This window comes from Triticum aestivum, chromosome 3A (genome assembly GCF_018294505.1).
Source record: "Triticum aestivum cultivar Chinese Spring chromosome 3A, IWGSC CS RefSeq v2.1, whole genome shotgun sequence".
Taxonomy (NCBI): Eukaryota; Viridiplantae; Streptophyta; class Magnoliopsida; order Poales; family Poaceae; genus Triticum; species Triticum aestivum.
This window is the reverse complement of record NC_057800.1, coordinates 380,149,525-380,167,629: the sequence shown is the minus strand read 5'-3', so window position 1 is coordinate 380,167,629 and position 18,105 is coordinate 380,149,525.

Here is an 18,105-nt window from a genome sequence, read left to right as displayed (position 1 = left end):
AAGGCGAAAAGGGCTAAGTAAGGTAAAAGAGGTTTCACAGGATCACATGGGCATTTTGGATCTACCACAAGTCAGGAAAAGAAAAAGATTTAAACCTAAAAAAGTTGGTCTTGGAGCAGTTCACAAAGGTCCAGATCGGTTTTTATGCGTATAAGGCTTGGTTTGATAGCCAAAATAAGGACTACTATAGCTACCGCACGGGACGCATAAAGTTTTGAGGTCTGTTGTGTATGGACTGATGAAGAACAAGAGAAGAACACCATGAACCCATGTGAACCCTAAGTGGGTCTGCAGAGGAAAAAGGGGAAATTTACCAAAGTTGTTGAAGTAGAGGAGGTGCGCCGCGTTTTTCTGGTTCAGTTAGGTTGATGCAGTGGCCGACGATGAGGCAGAGGCGAAGCTCGACGACGGCGGCGGCTCTCGGGTGCAGAGGCGTCACGAGGAGGAAGAAGAGGCGAAGAGGCAACAGGAGGAAAAGGAAAGGGAACCTCAGCCCTATTTATAAGGCAAAAAGATAAGCGACAAGTGCGGTAATCGGGGAGCCCAAAAAATGGATATATGACAAGGTTGTTGCCTCGATTGTTGGATGCTCATTAATAAAGGGTATCTTCGGCTTTAATGAACAGGTGACTTCACGGTGGTTTACTACAAATCTGGAGGATGACATCACGGCGGTTTACAAGATCTATGCGAAGGTGCAAACGAAGGAATTTTTCTAAGTGTTTAAGATTGACATGAACAAAGTTCAAACCAATCTGGGGCCTAATGTTGGGGATATTACTACTGGACGTAAACCGGCCAGGAGTAGCCGGATTAACTTTATGAAAGTTAGAATCCCATGAAGACGTAAGAATGATGGCGCTTTATGAAGGCCCAAGGCCCAGAGGCGAGTTAAGGCCCGTAGATGTAAACCGACCTTATTATGTAACTTGCATTGTAAGATAGGAAGTATAGAGACCGAACTGAACACGTTTATGATTCGGCTTTGGGAGTCTGTAAACCGGCAGGCGTCAACCTATGTATATAAAGGGACAACCCGACAGCGGTTTAGGGATAACAGACAACAACTCGAGGCCAGTCAAAGCGGATTCGCTCCCTGGTCATCGAAACCCCGGCAATACAATCACAACTAGACGTAGGCTTTTACCTTTATTGAAGGGGCCGAACTAGTATAAACTTCCCGTGTCCCCTTGTCCGGTTTAACCCCTTTACACTACTAGGGAAAACCTTATACACAGAATCTTAGCAGCAGCGCGGCATAAAAACAGGCACTGCTGCTAAGTAGTAGCAGCGCGGCTACAGAAAGCTCGCTACTGGTGCAAACTTAGCAGTAGCGCGTGACGCTTAAACCGCGCTGCTACAAAAATCCACCAACAGTACACAACGACATAAGTTTACCAGTAGCGCGGCCATGTGCTGTCGACTGAGAAAAGCCTACTAGTCTCAAAGGATCCAGGATATCCGACATACGCGGCTCGTGTGCCTGAGGGGAAGTGCTACGTCGAGACACGGCCCGCGGAGGTGTTCTTCCTGCGGTTTGACCATATCTTTGAGATGTTTCTGACAAGGCGGCTCGATTTTACAATCGTCCGCCTTTTTGCGCTACATATGAGCTCTGTCATGAACAGTGAAGAAGTCTCACAAATCTGTGTGGCAGATCCGTACTACATGCACGAGTCTTTCTTCAGTCTCGGCGACTTTGAGCGTGAAACTGCTAGGGACTACCTCCAAAACTTCATGGTACAGAATAAGGACCGAGAAATTGTCCTCGTGCCTTATCATCCAAAGTAAGTCAGTTTCGAACAACCCTTTCATACATTTCAATCATTCCTTCTCTCTCTATGGGGAATAATTTGAGGTGTCTTTTCCCCGCAGCAACGGGCGCGCCGTCCTTATCGTTCTTTATCCGCAAGTCTCCCACGCCGTGTATTTTGACCCTTCCAGAGACTACGAGAAAAAAGACTACACCCACATAATGAATATTCTAGATGATGCTCTCCAAGGCTTCAGCTTTAGAGGTGGCCACATGCAGATCAGGAAACAAAGGAACAAGAAGATGGGTTTCGCGCATAAAACTAACTTCTCCCGCATCCAAGTCCCAAAACCAAGCAAGAAGGATGGATTGTACATCCTCCATCTCATGATTTAGTTCAACATGGATCACCAAAAGCTTCGCATGAGAAGCAGAAATGATGATCATATCCACAAGTGGCTAGAATCTCATGGAGAAGCGGATTATAAACTTAGAGATGACTTCTTTCGCATCCAAAGCGACATTGCAACGATCATCATGAAAGAAGTCGTCGATGAGAAGGGGATGTTCCACCACGGCCCTATATCGCGAGCTGACGTCCAAACTCGCATAGGCATGCAACGTCTAGACCTCACGCCATTCAAGAAGCTAGGGTCCATCCTCGATGATATGGAAGGATGGAACTTCTAGTGATTTATGATGCCGATGATGATGATATGTGTCGGTTGAACTTGTATACTATTTGTAGTGATGCAACTTTGTGATGTCCATGATCCCTGCCGAACTTGCGTAATGCTACTTTGTTAGTTTGCGTACGATGACCTGCGTACCTCTAGTTAATTAATTTGCATACTGTATGTTGCATCTAGTTGCTAACCCTTTCTTTTTTGGTTTTCTCTAGTATATTTTGTTGCATATATATGATTGTACATCCTCTTCATGAACATGCATCTCTAACAGGTACCTAGTTTCTTGATGGCGAGATGGAACTGCTATGTCGTGTACAAAGGGAAGGTTCCGGGGGTGTACAACGAGTGGCATGAGTGTTGGGCGCAAGTGAATGGGTTCTCGGACGCTAGCCATAAAGGCTTCAAAAGCAGACAAGAAGGAGAAGCTAGTTACTTGAGGTTCACACTAGCGCGAGAGAGGACTCGTAACCGCCATCTCATGTACTGCATAGTTCCGCTCTCACTCATAGTGATAACTCTTCTTGTGTATACCTTTGTTTAGATGGATGACGTTGTAGTTGCAAGTATTTGAGACTTGCATGTATCGCTATTTTTGAGATGATGACAAGATACCACTTTGTGTTGGATGATGATTATGACGAGACTATTTGTATGTATATGCTATGATTGCATTTGTGGTCTCGCATGCATTTGTATGTGTATCACGATGACATTTGTATGTGCTAAAGATTCTTCTATAAAGCCTGTTCAAATACGGAACAAATATGCCGAAAAAAAACTACTAAAATTAGCAGTAGCGAGTGGAGAAAAGTTAGCAGCAGCGCGGTTGTAGCAGTAGCGCGCACAGGGGAAGCGCGCTATAGCTATTAGCAGCAGCGAGGTTCCTTTAAGCGCGCTGCTGCAACACTTGTGTAGCAGTAGCGCGGGTGGACCAGCGCTACTGCTATACGTTAGTTGTAGCGCCTTATTAGTAGCGCCGGCCCCCGCGCTACTAAAAGGCCGAAAACTCGCGCTGCTGCTAGGCTTTTCCCTAGTAGTGTTAAGCTAACCCGTTGCGATGGCTCCACGACTAAGTCCTTTCACAAGGACATCTGCCGTGACAAACCCACGACAGGCCTTGTTCCCGTCCCCGATAAAGCTAATGGACACCTGCATAATGCATTTAATGCACTTTGTCCCATAATGCCGTGTGATAAGCTCGCGCACTGTAGGCCTTTCCACCTCCTGTGTGCCACTGTGGCAACCCCGTTTTCCTATAAAAGGATGCCCGAGGCGACCAGGAGAGGGATTCGGGCTTTTTGGAATGGCACAACCACCATAGCTAGTTAAAAAAGCTCAAGAACACTCAATATATCCACCAAAGTAGGACTAGGGTCTTACGCATCATCGCGGCCCGAACCTGGGTAAACGATCCATGTGCTAGCTCCTAAACCTGCTCTTCTCACGACCCCACGCCCACCGACCGTAGAAGGGATCCCAGTGATCCCATAGGTGTCGTTCCCACCAACACATGGTGCCACATAGACTATTTGGCCGGTCAACAGAGTGCAATCCGATGCTGAACCGTGAGCAAGTGACCGTATAATCACTACAAAACGTATATAGTGACCGTAATCAGCTTATTCTGAAGTTCGGTAAACGTATTACGCTTTTCTCTCTGTAGGCCCTCCAAAACTACATCTCTACACGTTCTCTCATGTTACATATAACAACTATGCAATACAACACTACTACTAGACTCTAACACAATAAATCATATGTGTTTTTAGTTTTACTAGATATCATATTGTTACTTAATTATTCAGTTTGCATACATTAAAATTTCCTTTGAAATGTATGGCCGGTATCATATACCGCTCGGGAAAAATCCCGCCCTTTCCTGTTTAATCGGGTTTGTATCGATGGATCGTGCGAAACAGCAAACTATAGTACTATACAGTACAAGTGACAGTTCACTTGGCTGTCGTGTCGTGTACTCCTCCGTCGTGAGAGTGGAGCGCTCGCTTTCATAAATCTTCTAGTCTCTTTCGCCGACATGTGGGACATCAAGCTACCGGGTCCACGTGCCATACCGGAATATAGTGCAGAGCAGTCGGGGTGAAGCACCCAGTCATGGCGCCGGTGTAGTAATGAGCAATTAGGCGTCAAATCACAAAGCTGCACCTTTCCCACATTTAAGATGGAGGGATGAAGTAATAATGCTAAAAAAATAAGTTGGAGGGACGAAGCAACCATCATTTCACTCGTTGCTGAATCACTTCTCCCTCATCTCCTTCAAGTTAACCACGTGTTGCTTCTGTCGTTGTTCTGCCTCATGTGGGACGCGGATCGGCTTGGTAAAGCACTGACACGTGGGACCGCATGTTAGCAAACCGCCAGGACAACATCCTCTAAAAATAAGAAACCTCCCCCGCCATCCGCGCGGCAAAATCACCTCCTTTTTACTAATCTTGATTCTATAATTTTTTAGATCAATATAATTGAGATTTGTATAGATAGCACATAGGAGCAAAAACAAGTGGTATGGTTAAGGGCATCCACAATGTGTAGCCAAATGTGAAAATAGCTTTTGGCATCATGGGAACCATCGTGTACGGTGTTGCCAAAGCCAAAAGGATGGAACCGAAGCTCCCTGATTGATTGATTGAAGGAATAGAAAAATGCAATGTCTCTCCTCTTTCTCTCATGCTTGGACTCATGTACAGTATAGAGCACATAGTCTACTCCCATGTCCCTTATATCACAAATCACAAAGCTGTGAGGCGTCAAATGACAAAGCATGGGCAAAGCAACCATCATTTTACTCTTCACTGACTCCGCTTCACCATCGTCTTCTTCGAGAAACCATCTCACCGCACTAAGCTGGACAGACGACGCTATTGTGTACTAGTAGTACTAGTACATTTATGCGTCCTTTGGTTCAACGGACTTCCTATATGCAAATAAGGCGGTTGTCTCGGCTTGCAGGCGACACTTGCGGACGACTTGCCGTGGTCTCCCTCAATGGTGTTCTCCATCGAACGCACTTCGCCAAACCACAACGTTCGAGATATCGTCGACGTCACCGCAATGGGGATGGAAGTAAAATATAATAGTTACTACCTCCATTTTTTGTACACAAGGCCAGTATATCAAAATTACAATTTGCAAAAGGGCAATAACACTAATCAAGGAAAAATTGATGGGTTTTTTTACCCTTGCTTTATAGTTGTGCATGCAGCCTGGGAGTGATGACAGACCAAACGCATCCATGCAGCATGCATATAAGAGGCAGGGGAAGCGCGCTTGCGGAGAATCTGAGAAGACTCAAGTAGGAATCAAGGAAAAGGAGTCAATGACTCCATGCGTATTAAGAGGCATACATTTCTCTAGGTCCTTGCATGCAGGGGCAAAATTGTCCAAAATAATGCACGGGGTGGTCTGCTTGGTATGCGTGCGCCGAGTTATACGCAAACTAAAAAAGAACGAAGGGAGTATACTAGCAACCAAGGACATTAATATCCCCTGCATGCATGCATAATTGAGAAGGTTAGTTTGCATGGCGCAACATTAATCAAGCGATGAGGAGTGAGATGGTTAGCTCTTTGGGTTTTGGAGGAAAAAAATACACATTAATTGACACGTGAAACAAGGATTTGTATCGATTAATCCCGCAAAGGAAAACCCCACCTTTATTTTTTTAACACTACTACTCCTAGTACGTACTTATCCTGTTTGGGTCTAGGCCTTGCATTGCCATACATCGCCACACATTTTTGCCAAGCTTGGCTAAAGTTTTCAAAATGAAAAGGAGGTACACTTGCGCATGGCTGTCGCGGTCTGTAAGTGCATCTAGTGCCCCTTAGTGATTTTGGTGTATTAAAGACTTATAGGTTATGGGACTGATGCGTTTGTGAGTGTACACAGGTCTATAAGTCTATGAGGAGTTCGATATTTACAAAGAAAGTCGCCCCTAAAAATGAAGTTCTTCGACTGAAGACTTTGGATTTCTGAAGACTTTCTGAAGACTTTGAAAGTGAATAAATTGGTTCGATCATGAAGACTTGGTATTCATTTGAGGAACATGAAGCATGAAGACTTTTGTTTTCGTAGTTTCATTTTCTCTTTCTTAAGTCATAGGAAACACCGTACTGTTAAAGAGGGTCGAGGAAATACTAAGGAAAATTTTCAATGTGATGCTCAACTGAAAATCCTACACCTACCAATCCCTTCGAGTGAAGCCATTGGGAATCTCATACAGTTCGGTCAATTTCTTTATTGAGAAAGACGAAGTTCTTTTGGTCTCTCAGGAATTTGTTCTGACTGAGGAGTTAGGAATTCGCCAGCGAGGATTTCCTAAATAGTGAGGAACATGATAGCCCTGAGGAATTTGCTACTCAAAATTCCGACCATTGCTGTGCTATGCGCCAGCTGTCCCAAAATATCTACCCACCTAACGGTCATATCATTGAAGGGCATTTATGTCTTATCATGCCGGGCTGCTCCCTAGGCTATCAATAGCCGCCCCCTACAACCACTAGTTGGATGGCTACTCCGAGAGAAACTGACACTTGTCATTTGAGAGAATCCCATCCTCTGAGGACTTTGAGTGAAAATCATAAAGTGAGGAAAACCCAAACCCAAACACCTACAAACCCAAAGTGATTGAGCATCACTGAAGAGATTGATCCTGCGTGGATCCGACGCTTGTTACCTTTGAAGACTGTGCATCTTCCAGATGGTTAGGCGTCATGGTCTAGAGCATCCAAGAGGAAATTGTGGATCGCCAAGTGACTGAGTCTGTGAATGTTTGGAAGTCACCTGAAGACTTACCATGAGTGATTGGGCGAGGTCTGTGTGACCTTAGCTCAAGGGGAATACGGTGAGGACTAAGTGTGATGAGCTGCGTGTTTAGGACTGGGTGTCCGGGACTGTGTTCCTCATGTTTAAATACCTATCCTCCCTAACTAGGTGTACAACTGTCACAGCAGTTGGAACTGGTCTACCAAATCATTGTCTTCATCGAGCTTAACTGGTTCCATTTCCTCAACCCTTCCATTTCCTCTTATCTATGTTGTGTGCTTATTCATATCTATTTGAAGAATTTGACTGAAGACTTTCTCTATTTCCTCAATTCAATTTCTTCAGTCTGTTTGTCTTATCCTAAGTTATCATGTGTTTACGCTTTCTGTACTCTATGCTTGTTTTCATTCCTTCATGAAGACCATGCTCATGCTCTGTTATGTGTACTTCTGAGTACTTATTCCGCTACAAGTAGTTCTTCACTCAGGAATTTCCTCATCCTGAAATTCCTCGGTTAAGAATTCATAAAAATCGCCTATTCACCCCCCTCTAGTCGATATAACGCACTTTCAATTGGTATCAGAGCAAGGTACTCCCTTGTTCTGTGTGATTTTGGTTTCGACCGTAGGCATGATCAAGGTTTCTGCTGGGTGTCCTACCTTTGATGGGACGGACTACCCCTACTGGAAGAATAAGATGCGCATGCATCTTGAGGCAATTGATAACGATCTCTGGTACATTGTGGAGAATGGTGTTCCCTCTATCACTCCCACCATCAACGCTGCTGATGTGAAGAGATTCAAGCAACTTGACTCTCAAGCGAAGAATATCATATGTGGACATCTAAGCAAAGGGCATATGGCAGAGTGAGTGCTTTGGAGACAACTAAGCTTATCTGGGACAGACTGTCCAAGGTCAATGAGGGAGTCTAAACACAACGTGACTCTCGAGTTGACATTCTTCGAAATCTCTTCAACCGGTTCAAAAGACTCGACAATTAAAATGTTCAACAAACCTTCGATCGCCTCACTGACATCTCAAATGAGCTTCAAGCACTTGGTGCCGCTGATATCACCGACCATGAGGTGGTGAAGAAATTGCTGAGATCGCTTGATTCCTCATTTGATACCTTGGCATTGATGATACAAGAACGTGGAGACCATAAGTCACTTGATCCCACTGATATCCTCGAGAAACTAAACACTAATGAGTTCCATCTTGCTAAGAAGAGAGATCTCTATGGACCAAGCTATGGTAGATCACGGGCTCTGAAGGTCAAAGAAGTGTCTAAATCTGAAGGTGAAGATTCTGACAGCAGCCTTGGTGACCCTGAAGAACTGAGCCAGGAGCTAGCTATGCTCGTAAGGAAGTTCCAAAATTTCTCAAGATGTGGTCGCTTTGGTAAATCCTCAAGAGGTGGTGACTTGAGAACAGATTCCTCATCCCATGATTACAAGAAGAGACTCTGCCACAAATGCAAGAAGCCCGGACAGTACATTCAAGATTGTCCTTGGTGGGAGAAGGGATCAAAGAAGAAGAAGTACAAGGATTACTGTTCTGATGATTCAAAGAAGAAGAAGAAATCTTCGAAGGTCCTCATCTCACAAGAAGAGCAGCTCCAAGAAGGCTCAGGCTTTCCTTGGCAAGGAAGTGGACTCTGAGGCTGAATCTGAGGAAAATGAGGAAGAGGAGGAATCTGAGGAGTCAGACTCTGGTGTGGCGAGCCTAGCCCTCGCTACCGCCTTCGTTAGCAAGTCCATCTTCAACTCTGAAGAAAAGGACCTCCCCAGCACTACTGATAACGGTGATGAGGACTACGCTCCCACCTATTGCTTCATGGCAAAAGGCTCAAAGGTACACAAATATCCCTCCTATGAATCTAGTGAGGATGAATGTGATGAAAACCTCAAACCCAGCTATTCTAAACTTGCTAAGATTGCTGTGAAACTACAAAAGGCTCTTGAAAAGGTTCAAAACATGCTAGATAAAAGCGATGATATGTTGGGCGAGGAAAGGGATCACACTCAAATTTTGACTGAAAATCTGCAGAGACTTCAGTCCAAGTTTGACAATCTTCAAGGTCATCATAACACTCTCCTATCTAATCATGAGAAGCTTTCTTATGAATTTCTTCAAAGAAAGCAAGATCTTGAGCAGTTAAGAGTGAGTTATGAAGATCTTCAGAAGGAGCGTGATTCATTATTTGCTCAACAGATCAGCGCTACTCAGGATGAATTTGTTCCTCCATTTTTGAAGTGCATTGAACATGAAACTGCTAATTCTTCACCTGAGTGCTCAAATACTTCCATTGCTACAAATTCTTCAACTGCCTCTGCGATCACTAATTCCTCATCTGACGACATTGCTAGTATCACTAATGATGCAGGGCTGAAGGAATTGTATATGACAGGCATGTACAAAAGCCTCAAAGGGCATCAGGCTCTTTGTGACATGCTTAAAAAGCAGATCATCAACAGGAATCCTAGGAAAGAGGGTATCTCCTTTGAGAGGAAATCAATGCTGATGGGACCCATTGGAAACCTGAGCAGTATCCCAAAACCTCATGGGTTGCTGCAAAGGGACCTTCAGTGGATCCATCTACTTTATCTGGCTTTACATGTGAATATTCATATTCTTCTGATGAGTAAATTTACTCCAACTATAAATTTTCCAAAATTAGAATGGTGAAGTATTTGCTAGATATGTTGGCACTAACTGCAGGAACGGTCCTCCTATGAAGAAAATCTGGGTTCCCAAAAGGTGCCTTGAAAACCTTTAGGTGAATGTCCTCATGACACTGTTGGCGTCCTGGGAACGGGGGTCCCCAGACTTGCCTGCCTGCGGCCCATGGCGTGGCTGGGCTGGCAGGTCTGTACGGCCCATCTTCATCGACAAGGCATTCAAGACCCTCGCGAGGGGCCAAGCCTCGCGAGGCGGACGATGCAAGACCTCCTCAGGAGCGGCCTCGCCAGGCAGGCTCACGAGGGGAGGAGAGATCAAGGCAAGGCAAATCTCGCGAGGTCCGCGTGATGTGAGCCATGACGATCGAGGCCAGGCGGGCGCCAGCGCGTGCAGTGTCCTTGTTTCCTCTTTGGTGCCAAGGGGGCAAGCGCAGGCGCGGAGTACCGAGGCATCAAGTAAATGTTTCCATATTGGTGCAACGAGACCAAGACCAAAAGGACATCAGGATGGAGGTCACCATGGAGCCCAAGACGGCGTCATCACCAGAGCCATTGGCAGGCGAAGACCACCTTTTGTCAGGATAACTTGTACTAGCTGTCCCCTTTCAAATTGGCCGTTGTTGGCTCCCTTCCCCCTCAATATTTGGGGAGAGGACCAGGGCCTATATAAGTAGAACTAGCCACCACAGAGAAGGGGGCAAGAAAGAGAGATGAAAGACAAGAAGGGAGAGGATCAACCTCATCACAAGTGAGAAGCAGATCCAAGATCATCTCACCCACACAAGTTCTCCAAGCAGAAGAACACCTCAACCTCAGGAGGCTGTTCTTCCCCTTGTAAATGTTCTTCATCAGCCCAAGAGGCAATCCACCACCACCACACTGGAGTAGGGTATTACACCACCACGGTGGCCCGAACCAGTATAAATCTTGTGTCTTTCTGTGTTGTGAGTTCATTGAGTTCATCTGTGAGATCTTAGAAAGCTAGGGCGTGGATCGATAGGGAAAAAACCTTCGCGCACACCCCAGTGTTCGAACCTCAAGGGTTTGCCGGTGTCACATCCCTAGCTTCTGGCATTGCTCTAGCCTAGCTTCATGTGTGCGTCATGTCTATATTTTTGAAACTTGAATTGAGGAATATTGGAAGCCTCAAAACCCTAAATAAAAGAGGGGCAAAAACCCTAGAAATCTCATTCATTGCTCCAAAAGGCTCTTCTTAAATGTTTGATAATTTTTGGTAAGGGTTCTGGTCCCAACCAAAATATTGAACATTTTTAAGGATTTATTTTTGGGACTTTGAATTTAAATCTTTAGCTATTTGAATTTGAATTATATTCATATAATTAGAATATAATTTCAAATACCCCTGAAATATTTTATGAGCTTTTTGGAAAAGTCCATCTAGCAACATAAATTATTCAGAGGATATTTGGCACTATTTTGAATTTGTTTAAATTTGAAAACAGTGGCAAAGAAAAAAAAAAGAAAACAAAACAGAACAGAAATAAAAATAAAAAGAACAGAGTCTTACCTGGGCCTTACCTGGCTGGCCCAGTGGACAGCCCAGCCCACTGGCCTGGTGCCAGTCGTCCTCTACCTCTGCCAGTAGGCAGAGGAGGGAGACAGCGCACGCGCGCGCCGTGGCGACACGCCACCTCCCTGCCTGCCTGCGTCCCTCGCCACCGCGACGCCTCGGGCTTTCTCCTCGGCGCCGCCTCGAACCCCTGGACCCCCTCGCTCGTCCCCTTCGTCTCTCCTTCGCCTCTCCCTCTCGCACACCCGAACGCCTCCGCCGCCGCCGTTCGCAACCACCGCAACCACAGCCACTCCCTCGCCCCCTCTCTGCGTACCCGAGCTCCGCCCTGACCCCGTGGAGCTACCCACCGACGCACGCGATCAGAGGAGGCCAGAAACGACCGGAGCATCGTCGTCTTTATCTCTGGTGCCCGGAGATCGCCGCCGTCAATTCGCCGGCGCAGAAGCCTCCCCGAGCCCGCCGAGCTTCTCTTCCGACCCCATGTGAGCTCCCGCATCTTCCCTTATGCTCGCCCCCCCCTCTGTTTCTCTCTGCTAGCTCGATTCCGCCGGAGCCGAGAGCTCATCGCCGCCGGCCATGATGCCTCCGTCGTTTTAGCCACCACAGCCCGCGCCTGAGTGTGTCAACGCGTTCGGTGCCCTCCCAGGAGCACGCAGATCCCACCAGCTCCTCCTCCCGAGCACCCTAACGCCGAGCCCAAACTAACCCGAGCTCCGGCCGCCGCTGCCGAGCTCGCCGCCGTCAGCCCCGGCCGCCCCGCGACCTTCCGCTGCCTCCGCTGGATGCGCAGGAGCACGGGCTCCCTCCTGGTGCCCTCAGGGTGCCCAACCGCAGCCTGTAGCGCCGTCCCGAGCAACTCCGGCGAGGTCTCGCCGTCGCCGTGGTCGCCGGCGTCACTAGCTGACGTGGAGCATTAGGTTAGGTGCTAATCACTCAGTTAATTAAACCCTTGTGCATGACATGTGGGACCGCTGCTGTTAAAAACACGGGTTAAGTTAAATAACCCCCTGTTAGCTCTCTATCTCACTGACATGTGGGCCTCGATGTCAGTTTGACTTGCTGACGTGGCTTTTGACTGGCCCCACACGTCAGTGACTCATGCCAGCGGTGTGTCACTGACCAGTGGGCCCCACTGGTCAGGTTTGACCCGGACCAGCCCCTGTTGACTATGCTGAGGTCAGCATGACCTAGTGCTGACGCAATAATTCCTTTCTGGAATTTAAATAAATCTAAAACGATTTATTAATTTCAGAAAATAACTAAAACTTCTAAAATTCATAGAAAATTAACCGTAACTCCAAATGAAATAAATTATATATGAAAAATTATCAGAAAAATTCAAGGAATCCATCTGTACCATTTTCATGCATGTTAGAACAACTTATAGCTGCTGTTTAGCACAAATCAATTAAAGGGCATTTAAATAATCACATATGGAGTTTGAATTTGAATCTTGGATTCAAACCAACTTCATTTAATCTGGTTTTAGTTGCATTAGCTCAAAACACATTCATTTTGCCATGTCATGATCATGCATCATATTGTGCATTGCATTGATTGTGTTCCTTTCTGTGTTGCCGGTATTTGTCCCCTCTCGATAGACGTGATACCGATGACGTGATCGTTGACACTGATGAAGACTCAATGTTATCTTCAGAAGTGCCAGGCAAGCAAAACCCCCTTGTTCATTCCGATACAATCCTACTCTCTCGCTCCTGATCTCTTTTAATGCATTAGGACAACACCGATTCATCTGTTACTTGCTGCAGTAGCTGAACCCCTTCATCCTCTGCATGACCTGTCATTGCCACAGTAAATAGATGAAACCCACTAGCATGAGTAGGAGTTGTTTGAGCCCTGTTGTGCCTACTCATTCATGTTTGTTTGTCATGCCTGCTACTGCTTAGAGTTGAGTCAGGTCTGATTCATCGGGGATGAATCAGAGGCGTGTGAACATGTCCTACTGTGTGTGAGCTAAGTGTGTGAACACGATTTGGTAAAGGTAGCGGTGAGAGGCCATGTAGGAGTACATGGTGGGTTGTCTCATTGCAGCCGTCCTCAGGAACTGAGTTCTGTGTTTGTGATCCATGATTCAGTTACTACCATACATTGGGCCCTGAAATATGACCCCGCTCGACTTCTTATTCACCCTAGTCCTCTGTCTAGGAGTTGCAAGTAGTCTCTGGTGTTTGTAGCTTACTGGAGGCCGTGGACAGCGCTGACCGTAGGGGTGGGCTGTGATGCGGTAGGTACGTGGCACGGTGTACCGGATGCCCGTTTGGTGTCTCGGGAACCCTGTTCACATCGTTTGGGGCTGTGAGCGAAACTCCGGCCGGATCTCCTCATGGATGGAACCCGAATAGGCGATAAACCTGGACTAGAGACTTGAGTGTTTAGGTAGGTCGTGGTCTACACCCACGTCGGCTTTCGCTTGAAGTCTGCCGAGCACATGTCGTGTGCAGACGCTAAGTGGTGGAAACATGTATGAAGAAGTACACCCCTGCAGGGTTAACATCATCTATTCGAATAGCCGTGTCCGTGGTAAAGGACTTCTGGGTTGCTTATATCAGTTCATAGACAAGTGAAAGTGGATACTCTAAAATATGCAAGATAAGCGTGAGTGCTATGGATGGCGTTCTCGTAGGGAGACGGGAGCGGATCCATAGTGGTGTATTGATATGGTGAATATGTGGACTCGTGTGCGCCACCTCAAAAGTTACATTGCAGTCGTAGTTCAGGATAGCCACCGAGTCAAAGCTGGCTTGCTGCAGTTAAACCCCACCATCCCCTTGCTGATAATGATGCATATGTAGATAGTTCTGATGTAAGTCTTGCTGGGTACATTTGTACTCACGTTTGCCTATTTTATGTTTTTGCAGAGAGACTTCAGTCTCACTAGTAATTCCGCGTGGTCTTCGACGTTTAGCTTGATACCTCAGCTACGATCTTGTGCCCTCGGCAGGATCTGGTAGATAGTCAGGCTTCTCAGCCTTTTTCATTTATAGATGTCTGTACTCAGACATGATAGCTTCCGCTTGTGCTTTGACTTGTATGCTCTGATTGTTGGGCCATGAGACCCATGTTTGTAATATCTCGCTCCTCGGAGCCTATTGAATAGATTACTTGAGTCATAGAGTCATGTTGTGATGCCATGTTGTATTTGCACATATCGAGCATATTGTGTGTATGTTATTGAAATGCTTGGTATGTGTGGGATCTGACCATCTAGTTGTTTATCTTTAGTAGCCTCCCTTACGGGGAAATGTCTCCTAGTGTTTCCACCGAGCCATGGTAGCTTGCTACTGCTCCGGAACACTTAGGCTGGCCGGCATGTGTCCTTCTTCGTTCCTGTGTCTGTCCCTTCGGGGAAATGTCACGCGGTGAATACCGGAGTCCTGTTAGCCCGCTACAGCCCGGTTCACCGGAGTCCTGCTAGCCCAGTGCTACAGCCTGGATTCACTCGCTGATGACCGACACGTTCGATGCTGGGTCATGGATGCCTGTCCCTGTAAGTTTGTGCCACTTTGGGTTTACGACTAGCCATGTCAGCCCGGGCTCCTTATCATATGGATGCTAGCGACACTGTCATATACGTGTGCCAAAAGGCGCAAACGGTCCCGGGTAAAGGTAAGGCGACACCGTGGGAATACCGTGCGTGAGGCCGCAAAGTGATATGAAGTGTTACATGCTAGATCTATGTGGCATCGAGTGGGGGTCCTGACAGCCGGAACCCGTGATCCGACATTTCGCATGCCGGGTAGGGGTGCGCCGGAGTCTCTTCCCCACCAATCGACCCGTCGATGCTCCGTGGCCCCGATGTCTGGCGACCCAAGGGCCGACTCCAACCGATGGGCAGCCTGGACAGCCCGGGCGGCACCACCTGCCCATGAAGACCTCGACTCCGCGCTCCAGATGGTGCGAGCGCCGCCTAACGCTACGGGGCGCGGGCGGCGCGACCAGGCGTCATCCACCCCCACTCCATGATAAGCGTGAGCCGCTGCAAGGGCCGGAGGCCACGCCGCGGCAACGGCGCCACACATCCGGTGGGAGCAGACGAACATGCGGGCCGCACTCATGATGGCGCGGGAGTTGCTACGGTGCCGACTGATGGAGAGCGGACGCGACGCACTGCTGGAACGTGTCGCTGAGCTGCTGGATGCGGCGGCGTCAGGAGCGCCGCCTTTCTGCTATCTGGTTCCTTCCTGGGCCGCTACTGGACCTCACGACAGGCCACGCCGCAACCGCGTGCCCTCGGGTGCACTCGGGGGCTTCACCAACACCAGGACGGCCGGCAGCGCCGGGGGCCCCATTGCCCCCACGCCGCCTCTAATGAGCATGGGCACGAACGTTGCCCCCAAGGCCCCAGCGAGGCATCGCGCTATCACCCTCAGGACACCGCGCTGAGTCGGGTGACGTGGAGCATGGGGCACTATGACAAGGTGTTTGGGGTGACCGACCTAGAAGCCTATGTGCCCCGCATGATGGACCAGGAGTACACGTCGAGGACGACCCTGGCTCATTTCTTGGGCCAAGTTGGGAGGAGGAGGCATTGGGAGCCGAAGCCTTCCAAGAGCCGCCGGAGAGCCCCGCCAACCGCGCCATCGACAACAGATACATGGTACCACTAATCCCTCAGGAGCAAGCTTACGCTAACCATGAGTCACAGATGAACCAGGCCACGACGCCTAACGGTGGCTCCGGCACGGCGATGCCCGCCCCGACAGGGGAGACCCACTGGGGGCTGCGCAGAAGGGGCCAGGAGCAAGGCCCCTCCCCGTGTCGCGGGGAGCAAGGCAACACCCGGAGGTAGGCCCTCTACCGGGGTGGCGACCGCGATCTTTCCTCCGGCAGAGGACCCATGGTCGCCGAGGGTGCCGCAGGCGTCCCCTCTGCCCTCATTGGGCTGTCCTGGTTTCCGGTCGTCCCAGTGGTGGTAGGGGGTGGCGCATGGCGGGGCCCTCGCCTGGCAATATGAAGCAAGGCCGGTACCTGTGAAGCAAGGCCCAGTGCCTATGAAGATCGCCGCCCGTGACACTCTCACGTAATAATGAGTGGGGTTGTACACGTCCCGGAGTCTTCGGAGAGCCACCATTGGGCCTCGGGGGCTCCCTCCCACGCCTAGTGGCAGCACTTAGCTCCGCGCTGGTGAGAAGACGTTGAAGACTAGACTAGGCACCGGACGCGGCCATTTGCCTTGCATTTCTTTTCTGTAACCCTGCCTTCTGGATTTGGATTTAAGTTGAAGTTGAATTTTCATTTCATGCGCGCGGGGGGGGGGGGGGGCTACCTTTTCTCGTTCGAGTTATTTCTCGCGGTCTCATTCTTGTCTTATTTCGGAGTTCGCGCCAGTCGCTCCCCCCTCGCGAGCCGGGATGGGCATGAAGCACACAAGCCACACGCGTGACGAGCCGTGGTGGCCGCTCTCTTATCACACGGCCCTCTCGGGTGTGGCGACGAACTCATCAGGAGCTCCTCAAAAGCCTGCAATCTCTCAGGCCGGTTTTGGGCTCGTCCAAGCTAAGGTAAACCGCAACAACAACATTGCCCCAACATGCATAAGCTCATGAAGACGCGTACTCAATTTAGCACGAAAGGATAAAAGCTGCGGTTATTTACATGAGGGGCTCCCCCTCTCAAAATGCTCTTACAGTCTTCCAGGGCCACGCCCAAGTTTTTACAGGATAAATAACAGGGAAACAAGGAATCAGAAGGATACGTCGCTCGCTGCATCCCCCATGTCATCTCCAGACGCGCTGCTGGCGTCACTGTCACCATCGTTGGCGTTGCCTCCACCGACCACGTCACCTGCATCCGCCGCAACCACAACCCCGTCATCGTCAGAAGCGAAGGCCTGGACCAACGCGTCCACGTGCTCTTCAACCCACCACACCAAGTCGCCCCGGATGGCTTCCGGCACGGGAGCGATAGCGGTGTCAAAATCAAAGTCGAGATCAATGTTCCGGAGGTGGCTGAAGACGCGAGAGAATGCGCGCCCGAGCAGGCTGCGACTTCTCTCCTCCGCAAGCTGGCGAGCCCTGTTAGACCGGGCTTCTGGGCGCGTCACCACGTTGGTGAAGAAGTTCAGGTGACTGGCGTAGTCATTCGAGTGGGGAGGCGGTACATTATCGTCACAGATGAATCCCGGGGCGGCAATAGCCCTGCTCCAAAGACCCTGAAGCATGGGGACGTGCTCACGCTCCAGCGTCCACCGTTGAAGCACTTCCTCCCTATTTTGTCGCGTGATAGCCTCGGCGTCATCGACCCGCCTCTGAAGAGAAAGCAGCTCGGTGAGGGCGGAGGCCATGTCCGCCTGCGCCATGACCAGGGCAGCGGCCATGGCCTCCTCACGCTTCTCCGCCTCATCTGACTTGGGCCAGAGAGCAGCGGTCCTGCCCGCTGCCTCAGCTCCCGCAAGCCTCGGCTTCAAGACATGCTAACCTTCAAGATCCGCGCGAACCTTGGCCACCTGGCGGTCGACTTCCTCCTGGAATCAGGCCTCATGAGCCCCGACGGCATCCTCCGCTTCGGCAACTTGACGCTCCCTCGTCTCCACTTGCTCAAGCTCGAGGCTATGATCCACGGCTTCCAGAGCCAACGCCTCCTCGCACTTCTGGACCTCATCTTCCTCGACAGGCATCCCCCTTAGTGCCGCGAGGGTGGCTCTGC